Raw genomic sequence first — 14728 nt, 5'->3', positions numbered from 1 at the left:
GATGCTTTCTGGATTTGTGGATAGCCTAGGATTTTTAATTCACCTCATATAAGGAATGCTATAGCAGGTAAAATTGGGTAATAGGGAAAGAATGCTTATTATAAGCATACTTGAACCACCGTGGGTAACAGTTCAAGGGTTATGCAATTGCTGGGCTCTAAAACCCCTAACAAACCCTGTTCTACAGTAGTGATGTATAAAGTAATTGAATGTAGACTATATCATCATTTAGTTTGAAGACATTTTGAAAATTAGGTCTTATTTCTCTTGTGCTTTCTTACTGGGAGAAACCTATAACAGATAGAAAGTGACCAGGACTACTCCAGTCTGAACTCAAGTCATGTAGGACTTTCATTATTGGACAAACAGACCCTTCATAGCAGTTATACCGTTGGGATGTTCTGATCCAGCAGTGAGGTTGTAACCCTACTGTTGAAATCTAGAATTAGGATTATGCTCTTCTCCCTAAGGCAACTTGTTCCAATGATCAATGCTTTAGATCAGTAGGTGATAAGGCATTTTGTTTAGTTCGTCTAAATTTTCATCACTCAGAGGTTGTTTTAAGGCAGAAGATAGATAGGCTCCAGGTTAGATATTTACAAATAGCCTCCTGTTTATACTTCAAGAGAAAATAACAGGAATAGGATAAATAGCTGGACATTTTCTTCTGCGGACACTTTAAAATAATGGTTATAGCAGGGCAAGAGAGGGGCTAAGCCCTGCTTGGGATCAAGAGGTCACATACTTCCCATCCTGGGGGTCAGGGAGACCCCAACTACACATGTGCAGAAAGACCCTTAGGATTAAAAAGGGAGGGGTACTACCCCATAATTTATGCTGTCAGTCTTCCCATAAACCCCTATGCCAGAATCTGTCTTGGCTAAAAGATACACATACCGAGGAGGGCCCTGGGTTCAATCAAGTGTGAGAAATAAAGCAAATGACAGATGGGAGCCTTGGCACATAAACCTTCCACAGTCAAGTCCATGGCTCTTTCCTACCTCTTTCTTATCTCCCCCCAAACCTCAGTCCCCAGCCACAGCGGTCAAACTTTTCTGCCACTGAATCAGTTGGTGCCACTGAATTGGTTGGAGAACAGCTAAATCCCATTAGTTAGAACAGAGGAGAGAGTTAGAACCTGACTTCTTTCTTCCCAGCCTAATGTAATGAAAAAAAAAATTCTGGTGCAGAAATTAACATTGTAAATCAAATATACATGAATTAAAAATAAAAATAAATTTAAAAAGAGAAAAAGAAATAAAGCAAATGACTAGCCAGAGGAAAACAAAGACCTGAGAGATGTGCTCTTGTGCTTCCAAACACTTCCCTGTCTGTTCTTCCACATGTTCTGTGCTTATAACAATAAACTTGGTGCCTGTTTTTACAGTTTTTGCCTCCTTGAAACACTCTGTTTCATTGGGGGCAAGAGTCAGGGCTGCTCTGCATTAAGCCTCTAGCCCCTGATGGTCTAGTGGCTAGGATTCCTGGTTTTCAAGCAGGCTGCCCAAGTTCAATTACTGAGCAGGAAATTAAGATTTCATTTCAAGCCATTGCTCACTGCTGTCTCCCCGAGAACAGTTTTATTCTCCAAGGGAATCCGAACCAAAATTGTTAAGAACTATGTTATCCCTGAAGGTTCAGTTACTGATTTTTTGATTAATTAATTAAAGCTCCATAGGGTCTTCTCAAAGTATTCCCACCTAATTAAAAGATACAGGGAGTTCCCTTTGTGGTTCCCTGGTTAATGAGCCTGACTAGGATCCATGAGGATATGGTTTCGATCCCTGGCCTTGCTTAATGGGTCAAGGATCCAGTGTTGCCATGAGCTGTAATGTAGGTCACAAATGTGGCTTGGATCCTGTGTTGCTGTGGCTGTGGTGTAGGCCTTCCGCTGCAGCTCTGAGTTGACCCCTAGCCTCTGAACTTCCACATGCTCTGGGTGCAGTCCTAAAATTAAATTTTAAAAAAAAGATAGTAAAACCCGCAAGTAACCAGTCACACAGTCCCTATTTAGAGAATGAATGACTATGCCACTTTTCCACACTCAGGATATAGTGACCATTAAACGGATGTCACCGTGTGGGAAGAACCTCTAATACCAGAAGTGCTAGAGGCAATGTTTCTTATAAAGAGTCAGGGTTTGTAATTGCAGAGTTCCTTTTACCTTTTTGTTTTTGTTTTTGTTTTGGGGAGGGGGTTGTTTGTTTTTTGTCTTTTTGCCTTTTCTTTCTTTTAATTAATTAATTTATTTTTCTATGTACAGCATGGGGGCCAAGATGCACTTACATGCATACATTTTTTTTCCACCCTTTGTTCTGTTACATATAAGTATTTAGACATAGTTCTCAATGCTACTCAGCAAGACCTCATTGTAAATCCATTCCAAGTTGTATCCGATAACCCCAAGCTCATGATCCCTCCCACACCCTCCCTCTCCCCCTGGGCGGCCACAAGTCTATTCTCCTGGTCCATGATTTTCTCTTCTGTGGAGATGTTCATTTGTGCTGTATATTAGATTCCAGTTATAAGTGATATCATATGGTATTTGTCTTTCTCTTTCTGACTTATTTCACTCAGTATGAGAGTCTCTAGTTCCATCCATGTTGCTATAGATGGTATCATGTCATTCTTTTTTATGGCTGAGTAGTATTCCATTGTGTATATATACCACATCTTCCTAATCCAATTATCTGTCAATGGACATTTAGGTTGTTTCCAAGTCTTGGATATTGTGAATAGTGCTGCAATGAACATGCCGTTTGCATGTGTCTTTTTCAAGGAAAGTTTTGTCTGGATATATACCCAAGAGTGGGATTGCTGGGTCATATGGTAGTTCTATGTATAGTTTTATCTGGTACCTCTCTACTGTTCTCCACGGTGGTTGTACCAGCTTACATTCCCACCAAGATTGCAGGAGGGTTCCCTTTTCTCCACAACCTCTCCAGCACTTGTTATTTGTGGACTTAATTAATGATGGTCATTCTGACTGGTGTGAGGTGGCACCTCATGGTAGTTTTTATTTACATTTCTCTTATAATCAGCGATGTTGAGCATTTTTTCATGTGCTTGTTGGCCATCTGTATATCTTCTTTGGAGAAATGTCTATTCGGGTCTTTTGCCCATTTTTCCATTGGGTTGTTGGCTTTTTGCTGTTGAGTTGTACAAGTTGTTTGCATATTTTAGAGATTAAGCCTTTGTCAGTTGCATCATTTGAAATTATGTCCTCCCATTCTGTAAGTTATCTTTTTGGTTTCTTTTGCTGTGCAAAAGCTTGTCAGTTTGATTAGGTCCCATCGGTTTATTTTTGCTTTTATTTTTGTTGCTTCGGGAGACTGACCTGAGAAAACATTTGTAAGGTTGATTTCAGAGAATATTTTTCCTATGTTCTCTTCCAGGAGTTTGATGGTATCTTGTTTTATATTTAAGTCTTTGAGCCATTTTGAGTTTATTTTCATGCATGGTGTGAGGGCGTGTTCTAGTTTCATTGATTTGCATGCAGCTGTCCAGGTTTCCCAGCAATACTTGCTGAAAAGACTGTCTTTTTCCCATTTTATGTTCTTGCCTCCTTTGTTGAAGATTAATTGACTGCAGGTGTCTGGGTTTATTTCTGGGTTCTCTATTCAGTTCCATTGGTCGGTTGGTCTGTCTGTTTTGATAACCAGTACCACACCATCTTGATTACTGTGGCTTTGTAATATTGGCTGAAATCTCAGAGAGTTATGCTTTCTGCTTGGTTTTTATTCCTCAGAATTGCTTTGGCAATTCTGGGTCTGTTGTGGTTCCATATAAATTTTTGGATTGTTTGTTCTAGTTCTGTGAAAAATGTCATGGGTAATTTGATAGAGATTGCATTGAATGTGCAGATTGCTTTGAGTAGTGTGGCCATTTTTACAATATTAATTTTTCCACCCCAGGAGCATGGATATCTTTCCATTTCTTTTCATCTTCTTTAATTGCCTTGATTAATGTTTTATAGTTCTCAGCATGTAAGTCTTTTACCAGCTTGGTCAGGTATATTCCCAGTTATTTGATTTTTGGGGTGCAATTTTAAAAGGTATTGTATTTTTTTATTCCTTTTCTAATATTCCATTGTCAGTATCCAGAAATGCGACTGATTTCTGAATGTTAATCTTATATCCTGCTACTTCGCTGAATTTGTTGGTCAGTTCAAGTAGTTTTGGGGTTGAGTCCTTAAGTTTTTCTATATATAGTATCATGTCATCTGCATACAGTGACAGTTTTACCTCTTCTCTTCCTATTTGGATGCCTTTTATTTCTTTTGTTTGTCTGACTGCTGTGGCTAAGACTTCCAGTACTATGTTGAATAACAGTGTTGAGAGTGGGCATCCCTGTCTCGATCCAGATTTTACTGGAAAGGCTTTCAGCTTTTCCCCATTGAGTATTATATTTGCTGTGGTTTTGTCATAAATGGCTTTTATTATATTAAGGTATGTTCCCTCTATACTCACTTTGGTAAGAGTTTTGATCATGAATGGATATTGGACTTTGTCAAATGCTTTCTCTGCATCTATTGAGATGATCATGTGGTTTTTGACTTTTCTTTTGTTAATGTGGTGTATGATGTTGATTGATTTGCATATGTTGAACCACTCTTGTGAACCTGGGATGGATCCCACCTGGTCGTGGTGTATGATCTTTTTTATATGTTGTTGGATTCGGTTGGCTAAAGTTTTGTTGAGAATTTTTGTGTCTGTATTCATCAAAGATATTGGCCTATAGTTTTCTTTTTGGGTGGTATCTTTGGTTTTGGAATTAGGGTGATGGTGGTGGCATCACGGAATGTCTTTGGGAGTGTTTCTTCAAACTTTTGAAAAAGTTTAAGGAGGATGGGTAAAATTTCCTTTTTATGTTTGGTAGAATTTGCCTGTGAAGCCATCTGGTCCTGGACTTTTATTTGTAGGGAATGTTTTTATGACATATTCAATTTCATTTCTAGTGATCATTCTGGTCAGTTGATCTTTTTCCCCTTGATTCAGTTTTGGCAGGCTGTAAGTCTCTAGAAAGTTATTCTTTTCTTCTAGGTTGTCAAATTTGTTAGCATACAATTGTTCATATTATTCTCTTATGGGTTTTTTGGTATTTCTGTAGTATCCGTTTTGACTTCCCCTTTTTCATCTGTTATTTTCTTTATTTGGGTTTTTTCTCTCCTCTTCTTGGTGAGTCTAGCCAGAGGTTTGTCAATTTTGTTTACCTTGTCAAAGAACCAGCTCTTGGTTTTATTGGTTTTTTCTATTGTTTTTTAAATCTCTATTTTATTGATTTCCCTCTGATCTTTATGATTTCCTTCCTTCTGCTGACTTTAGGTTTTGTTTGTTCTTCTTTTTCTAATTCATTTAGGTGGTGGGTTAGGTTGTCGATTTGAGATTTTCCTTCTTCTTTGAGGAAGGCCTGTATTGCTATGATTTCCCTCTGAGCACTGTTTTTGTGTCTTCATTATCATTTGTCTTGATGGATTTTTTAATGTCCTTCTTGATTTCCTCATTGACCTATGGGTTTTTTTAGTAGCATGTTGTTTAGTCTCCATGTAATCAGTTTTTTCTCATTTCTTTTCCTGTGGTTGATTTCTAGTTTCATACCATTGTGGTCAGAGAAGATACTTGAAATAATATCTATACTCTTAAATTTGTTGAGGTTAGCTTTGTGCCCCAGTATGTGATCAATTCTTGAGAATGTTCCATGTGCACTTGAGAAGAATGTATATTCTGATTTTTTTTGGCTGTAATGTCCTGAAGATATCAATTACGTCTAACTTTTCTATTGTGTCATTTAGGATCTCTGTTGCCTTACTGATTTTCTGCCTAGAGGATCTGTCCATTGATGTGACTGGGGTGTTAAAATCTCCTTCTATGATTGTATTCCCTTCAATTTCTCCTTTTATGTCTGTTAGTATTTGTCATAGGTACCTGGATGCTCCTATATTAGGGGCATATATATTGACGATTGTAATATCCTCTTCTTGAATGGATCCTTTAACCATTAAATAGTGCCCTTCTTTGTCTTTCTTTTTGGGCTTTGTTTTAAAGTCATTTTGTCTGATATGATTATTGCAACTCCTGCTTTCCTGTCTTGTCCATTGGCATGAAATATCTTTTTCCACCCCTTCACTTTCAATGTATATGTGTCCTTTGTGCTAACGTTGGGTCTCTTATAGGCAGTATATTGTAGGCTCTTGTTTTTTAACCCAATCTGCCACTCTATATCTTTTGATTGGAACATTCAGTCCACTGACATTTAAGGTAATATGATACATATTGATAAATATGTATTTATTGCTATTTTAAACTTTGTTTTCCAGTTGGTTTTATGTTTCTCCTTTGTTCCTTTCTTTGGTTGGATGGTTTTGTTTTATGCTTGTGTCCTCTTCTTTTTAGTTTCTGTAATTGTATTGTTTGGTTTTGATTTGTTGTTGCCCTGTTTTTCAAGTATGTTAACCCCTTCCTATATATGCTTGTTTTAGCCCAAGAGTTAGTCATATAGGCTCAAACATTTAAAAACAAGAAAAAAAAAGTCTAGATTTTCTTACTTTCCTTCCCCACTTTTTATGATTTTGATATCCTTTTTTAACATCTTCGTTTTTGTCCTTTTGTTGTTCCTTGTGCCTATTATCACTTTTACAAATAGGGTTTGTTTGGTTTGGTTTTTTTCCTTTTAGATCTGTATACTGACTTGTTTAAGTGATTATCTTCCCATTGTGATTTCCTCCATTCTATATCTTCTTACTTCTTTCCTATTTAGAGACTTTGCAGTATTTCTTTTAGGATAGGTTTAGTATTGCTGTATTCTTTTAGTTTTTGTTTGTTGGAGAAATTCTTTAATTCTCCTTCTATTTTAAATGATATTCTTGCTCTGTATATTATTGTAGGCTGCAGATTTTTTCCTTTTGGAACTTTGACTATATCCATTCTGGCTACTCCCCTCTGGCCTGTAGCATTTCTGTGGAGAAATCAGCTGATAGCCTTATGGGAGTTCCCTTGTAAATTACGCTTTTTCTCTTGCTGCCTTTAGAATTCTCTCCTATGTCTTGTTTTAGGTCTCTTTTCGTTCATCTTTTGGAACCCTCTGTGCTTTCTGTATCTGAATATCAATTTCCTTCTTCAGCTGTGGGAAGTCTTCAGCCATAATTTCTTCAAATACGTTTTCAATCTGCTCTTCTCTTTCTGGGATCCCTATTATGGGTAAATTAGCATGCTTTATGTTATCCCATAGACCTCTTATATTGCTTTCATTTTCTTTTTTGGCTTTCTGTCTGCTGTCCCAATTGGTTCCATTATTCTATCTTCCAAGTCACTTATTTGTTCCTCTGCATTATTCACTCTGCTGTTCAATGGTTTTATCTCAGCTTTTGTCTTGGCAAATAAATTTTCTAATTTTTCTTGGCTCCTCATTATACATTCTTGTTCATTTTTAAAGAAATCTGCATTACTGTCAATACCATTCTTAATTCCTTCAGTATTTTCATTACCTCTTTTTTTTTTTTTTTAGGGCCATAAATGTGGTATATGGAAGCTCCCAGGCTAAGGGTCAATTCAGAGCTGCAGCTGTCAGCCTATTCCATATCCACAGCAACACAGTATCTAGGCTTGTGTCTGCAACCTATACCATAGCTCATGGCAACACCAGATACTTAACCCACTGAGTGAGGCCAGGGATCAAACCTGCATCTTCATGGATACTAGATGGGCTCATAACTGCTGTGCCACAGTGGGAATTCCTATTTCCTTTTTGAACTCAGTGTCTGTTAGACTGAAGAAGTCTATTTCATTGAATTGAGTTTGTTAACCACTGAGCCATGAAGGGATCTCCCCTCTTTTTTTTTTGGGGGGGGGGCTGCTTTTGGTTTGGATGCTTCCTGTCTCTTTCCTCAATGTGCGCAGGCTGTTATCTTCTCAATAGGGGTGTGCTGGTTCATGGTCCACCTGTGCTGCCAGGGAGGTGGTGGCAATAGGTGGCTCCTGCAGGTGGTGCCTAGTTGCTGGGCCCTTGGCAATGGTAGCAACCCATGGAGAGGTGGGGGCTGCAGGCTGCAGAGCAGTGATGTCTGGATGTCTGGGACAGCAGGCAGTGCTTGGTCAGGGCACCCTCAGTGATAGTGAGCTGCACCCACTTCTGGATTCTGAGATGGCCGTTTGCATTTTTGTTTGGTGGTGTTCCCATGGTAGCACAGCAGGTTAAGAATCTGTCTGCAGAAGTTCCTGTTGTGGCAGAGCAGAAACAAATCTGAGTAGGAACAATGAGATTGTGGGTTTGATCCCTGGCCTCGCTCAGTGGGTTAAAGATCCAGCGTTGACGTAGGCTGTGGTGTAGGTCGCAGATGGCTTGGATCTCGCATTGCTGTGGCTGTGGCATAGGCCGGCACCTATAGCTCTGATTTGAACTCTAGCCGAGGAACCTCCATATGCCCTGGGGTGTGGCCCTAAAAATCAAAGTAAATAGATAAAGAAAGAAAGAATCTGTCTGCAGAGGCTTAGGTTGCTGCAGAGGCACGAATTCGATCCCTGCCTCAGCACAATGGGTTAAAAGATCTGGCATTACCACAGCTGTGACATAGGTCAGAGCTATGGCTCAGATTCAATCCCTGGTATGGGAAGTTTCGTATGCCACAGGTGCCACCTTTGAAAAAAAAATTGGCTATTCTGTTTAGTTTCCATATAAATTTTAGTGTCAGCTTGCCTCCATCTCCAAAAAAAAAAGTAATTCTGAGATTTTTATTGGAATTTCATTAGATCCATATAGATCATTTTGGAGAGCCCTGACAGTTTACTGTGTTGTTTTCCAATCCAAGAACACAGTACATCTATTTATTTATGCTTTCTTTCTTTCATCAGCATTTTGTAGTTTCCAGCCTACAGATACTACACGTTTTGTTTACTTTATACTTGCTAGTATGGAGAAATATAGTTGATCTTGTATGTTACTCTGTATTCTGTGTCCTTGCTATAAACCATTAGTTGGAGCATTTTATTGTAATTTCCTTGGAATGTATACCGTCATGTTGTTTATGAATAAAGATGTTTTAATTTCTTTCCAATCTGTATCATTTCTTTCTTTTTTTTTTTTTTGGTTTTTTTTAGCTTTTATTGGGCTGCTCCTGCGGCATAGGGAGGTTCCCAGGCTAGGGGTCGAATCGGAGTTGCAGCCACCGGTCTACGCCACAGCCACAGCAACGCGGGATCCGAGCCTCGTCTGCAACCTACACCACAGCTCACGGCAACACCGGATCGTTAACCCACTGAGCAAGGAAGGGCAGGGATCGAACCCGCAACCTCATGGTTCCTAGTCAGATTCGTTAACCACTGCGCCACGACGGGAACTCCTGTATCATTTCTTTCTTGTTGCCTTATTGCACTAGTTAGGAATTCCAGAGTGGACATCCTCGTACTATGATATTATGTGGAAAGCATGCTATGTATGACATTGCCTCTAAGTTCACTTTGGTAGATGCCTTTATCAGGTTAAGAAAGCTCCCTTTTATTCCTGGTTTTCTGGAAGTCATTTTTATCATGAATGGATATTGAATTTTGTCAAATGCATTTTTTGCATCAATTGCTAATAATGATCATATAGGGTTTTTTTTCCCTTTGTTCTTTTAATATGGTGGATTACACCGATTTTTTTTTTTTTTTTACAGCTGCACCTGTGGCATATGGAAGTTCCCAGGCTAGTGGTTGAATTGGAGCTGCAGATGCCAGCCTATGTAAGCATCTGAGCTGTATCCGAGACCTATGCCACAGCTTGCAGCAATGCAGGATCCTTAACCCACTGCAGGAGGCCAAGGATTAAACCCGCATCCTCACAGACCCTGTGCCAGGTTCTTAACTCACTGAGCCACAACAAGAACTCCATACACTGATTTTTTTTTTTTTTGTCTTTCTGCCTTTTCTAGTGCCACTCCCACAGCATATGGAAATTCCCAGGCTAGGGGTCTAATCAGAGCCATAGCCACTGGCCTACGCCAGAGCCACAGCAATGCAGGATCAGAGCTGTATCTGCAATCTACACCACAGCTAACAGCAATGCCGGATCCTCAACCCACTGAGCAAGGCCAGGGATCAAAGCCACAACCTCATCGTTCCTAGTTGGATTCGTTAACCACTGTGCCACGATGGGAACTCCAAGAACTCCATACAGATTTTTTTAAAAAAATTATAATCCATACTATAAAATAACCCACTTAAAGTACACAATTCAGTAGCATTTAGTATTAGTCACAGTATTTTGCAACCATCACCACAATCTAATTTCAGAACACTTTCTTAATTCCCCAAAGAAACCCATCAGTTAGTAGTCACTGTTCATTTACCCCATTTCCCCTGGCAACCACTAATCTAATTTCTATCTCTATGGATTTGCCTAGTTAGGATGCTTCATATAAATAGAATCCAGATAATATCTGGCCTTTGTGTCTGGGTTCTTTCTTTCATTTGGTATTGTTTTCAAGGTTCATCCATGGTGTAGCATGCATTATCAGTATTTCATTCCTTTTTATGCCTGTTTCAAATTCTGTATCGATATACCTCATTTTGCTTATCCATGAATTGATGGACTTCTGAATTATTTCCAGTTTTTGGCTGTTAAGAATAGTGTTGTAAAGATTCTTGTACATATTTTCGTGTAAACATGTTTTCAATTGGTATACCTAGGAGTTGGATTATTGGGCTCTATAGTAATTGAACTTTTTGAGGAAATGCCAGCCTATTTCCCAAAACAACTGTACAATTTTACATTCCTACCAGCAAGGTAGAGCCAGCCTTGCATTGCCAGGATCAACCCCATTTCATCATGTATGCTAAAAAAATTTTTATTCAATTTGCTAATATTTTGTTAAGGACTTTTGTGTCTGTGTTCATGAAGTATATGAGTCTATAGTTTTCTTGTTTTCTTTCTGTGGTTTTGGTAGAATCCTTCTGGCCTCATAAAATGAGTTGAAAAGTGTCCCATCTGTCTTCTGAAATTGTATAGAATGGGCATTATTTTTCTCCTTTAAATGTATAGTAGAATCCAGCATTAATAACATCAGGGCCAATAGTTTTCATTTTCAGAGGGCTTGCAATGATTGATTCAATTTCTTTAATTGCTATAGGACTTTTCAGATTCTTTCTTTTTGGATGAGTTTAGGCAATTTGTCTTTCAAGGAATTTGTCCATTTGTCACATTTCTGTGCATAGTCTGTAGTATTAACCTACTGTTCTTTCCAAGTTTGTGGGGTTTACAATGATAGCTCATCTTTCATTCCTGGTATTAATTCTGTTAATATCTCTTTATTTTAATTGGTCTGGCTGGAGGTTTATCAGTTTTACAGATTTTCTTTGTTATAGAACAAGTTTTGGGTTTCACTGATTTTCTCTATTGTTTTTGTCATTTCACTTTCACTGCTTCCTACTCTTGTGTTTAGTTCTTTTGTCTTCCCTTTCTTTTTGTGACTGTACCTGTGGCATATGCAAGTTCCCAGGCTAGAAGTAGAATTGGAGCTGCAGCTGCTGGCCTACACCACAGCCAGGACCACACCAGATCCAACCCACATCCTCAACCTCTGCCACAGCTCACAGCAACACTGGGTCCTAACCCACTGAGCAAGGCCAGGTGTGGAACCTGCATTCTCATGAACACCCACTGAGCCACAACAGCTCTCCTGGACTATTTTGAGGGCTATTCCACATGTGCTTGTGAAGAATATGTACTCTGCCATCACTGGTGGTATGTTCTGCAACTAGGATAGCTGAGTAAAGGTGGGGTGCGTTTCTTCTCTAGCCTTCTTTATGTTTTGCCTGGTTGCTGAAGTTCTCCAACTCTAATTGTGGATTTGTCCATTTCTCTTTTCAGTTCCATCAGTTTTGTCTTTGTGTATTTTGAAGCTGTTTTTTGGGTGCATAAACATGTAGAATTAGGGAGTTCCCATCGTGGCACAGAGGAAAATCCGACTAGGAACCATGAGGTTGCAGGTTTGATCCCTGGCCTCACTCAGTGGGTTAAGGATCTAGCGTTGCTGTGAGCTGTGGTGTAGGTTGCAGATACGGTTCAGATCCCATGTTGCTGTGGCTGCGGTGTAGACTGGCAGCTACAGCTCCAATTCAGCCCCTAGCCTGTGAAGCTCCATATGCCATGGGTGTGGCCCTAAAAAAAATTTTTTTAAATGGGATGTTACTGAATGTGGTGTAACACTCTCACCAGAGTTCTGTCTCTCCACAAAAGCAACTAATGAGCTTCCAAAATCTGTTACAATCAACTCTGACAACTCTAGAAATCTTGTCAAAAACTTAAAACAACCAGATGATGAAACCTTGGTGAAGGAATAAGCTGCTGTTTGGTGGTTAAGAGTGCTGTGCCCGCCTAATACACCCACATCCTACACTGGCAGTGGTGAGGATGAGAGCTTGCCTTTCTGGTACAGGTTGCTATAACCAGAGGGAGGGAAAAGAGGATGGTGGTTTTGGGTTACAACTTATCTGGCAGCTCCCTGAAGGACCAATGCAAGAACTCACCTTTATTTTGCCAGACTTAGTGTTCCCAGGACTTTTGCTGCAAGTATTTAAAGTATTTAAAGGCACAAGTATTAGCTGCAGCAGCCTGGGCAAGGAAGAGCTGGGACAAACAACAGACATATAAAAAGCCTGGGAAGAAAGAGGTTGCAAAAGGAAATATGTAGGGAGAAAGGCCTTTTATTTATTTTGTGGGGGGGGTGCCCACGACATGCAGAAGTTCCTGGGGCAGGTATTGAACCCATGCCACAGCTGCAACCTGAACCAAAACAGTGATGACACAAGATTCTTAACCCATGGGAACTCCAGAAAGGCCTTTTAAAAGCTCCCACAGTATACTGGCAAATCAAAGCATAACACATGCCCAGGACTGGATCTTTGCTGAGAAATGTCTAGGAAAACACTAAACATTTTTTCACTTTTGCTTAGCATTCAGGCACTGCACAAGCAAGAACTCAAGATGAAGGCAGAGTTGTATGGCTAAGCATTAAAGATAAGCACTAACACAAAGCCAATCTATAAAGAACATAAGGTTTTTTCCCTTCATTTACCTTTTAATAATGAGTTCAGCAAGGCTGCAGGTTACAAGCACAATATACAAAAATCATTTGTATATCCGTATTTAGCCAAGCAACAAACTAGAAATTCTAATTAAGAAAATTCCATTTAAAAGTTCCCTTTGTTGGAGTTCCTGTCGAGGCGCAGTGGTTAATGAATCCGACTAGGAACCATGAGGTTGCGGGTTCGATCCCTGCCCTTGCTCAGTGGGTTAAGGATCCAGCATTGCTGTGAGCTGTGGTGTGGGTTGCAGACACGGCTCAGATCCCGTTGTGCTGTGGCTCTGGTGTAGGCTGGCAGCTATAGCTCTGATTAGACCCCTAGCCTGGGAATCTCCATATGCCGTGGAAAGCATCCCTAGAAAATAGGCAAAAAGACAAAAAAAAAAAAAAAAAAGAGTTCCCTTTGTAGTTCAGCAGGTTAAGAACCCAACTAGTATCCATGAGGAAGCAGGTTTGATCCTTGGCCTCACTCAGTGGGTTAAGGATCCAGGATTGCCACAGTTGCGATGTAGGTTACAGACTTGACTCGGATCCCAAGTTGCTATGGCTGTGGTGTAGGCCATCACCTCCAGTTCCAATTCGACTCCTAGACTGGGAACTTCCATATGCCACAGTGTGGCTCTAAAAAAAGTAAGAGGAGACTTTGGGAGACCATGGCACCAAACAGATTAATGGAATGGATATATATAACCAACTGACTTTTTTGGGGTTTTTTTTGTTTGTTTTTTGTTTTTTGGAAAAGGCTAAAGAAGAAGGAGCACTCCCAAAGGCTGCACCAAAGGCATGCAAAAGTTCCTGGGCCAGGGTTGAACTTGGGCCACTGCAGTGACAAAGCTGTGATCAATCGATTTTTGACAAAAGTACAAAGGCACTGAAGCAGAGAAAGTTTAGCTTTTCAGCTAATGGTGCTCAACAACAGGATAGTTATATGCAAAAAAAAAGAACTTAAAGGTATGGGACCATATAGATACACACAGATCCAAAATAGATCAGATGTAATATAAAACCTAGAGCTTTAATCTCGCAGGAGAAAACCTTTATCATTTTGGGTTAGATTAAGATGTCTTAGAGCAGCAATAGCACAATCCAAAGACTAACTAGATTTCATTAAATTAAATCTCTGCTCATCGAAGACACTGTTAAAATGAAAGCAGACTATGGAGTTCCCGTCATGGCTCAGTGGTTAACAAATCACTACGCCAGAGCCACAGCAACATGGGATCCAAGCCGTGTCTGCAACCTACACCACAGCTCACGGCAACACTAGATCCTTAACCCGCTGAGCAAGGCCAGGGATCGAACCCTCAACCCCACGGTTCCTAGTCAGATTCGTTAACCACTGAGCTACGACGGGAACTCCAATACAGTACCTTTTAAAAAGCAACCCCAAAAAATAAATACCTAGGAATAAACCTGGCTAAGGAGCTGAAAGATTTATATGCTGAGAACTATAAAACATTAATCAAAGAAAATGAAGAAGATTCAAAGAAATGGAAAAATATTCCATGTTCCTGGATTAGAAGAATTCATATTGTTCAAATGGCCATACCACACAAAGCAATCTACAGATTCAACGTGATCTCTATCAAATCACACATGACATTTTTCACAGAACTAGAACAAATGATCTAAAAATTTACTCAGAACCATAAAAGGCCTAGAATTGCCACA

Source organism: Phacochoerus africanus, chromosome 9 (assembly GCF_016906955.1).
Source record: "Phacochoerus africanus isolate WHEZ1 chromosome 9, ROS_Pafr_v1, whole genome shotgun sequence".
Taxonomy (NCBI): domain Eukaryota; kingdom Metazoa; phylum Chordata; class Mammalia; order Artiodactyla; family Suidae; genus Phacochoerus; species Phacochoerus africanus.
The sequence above is the reverse complement of the archived record's forward strand: the minus strand, read 5'-3'. Positions refer to the sequence as shown.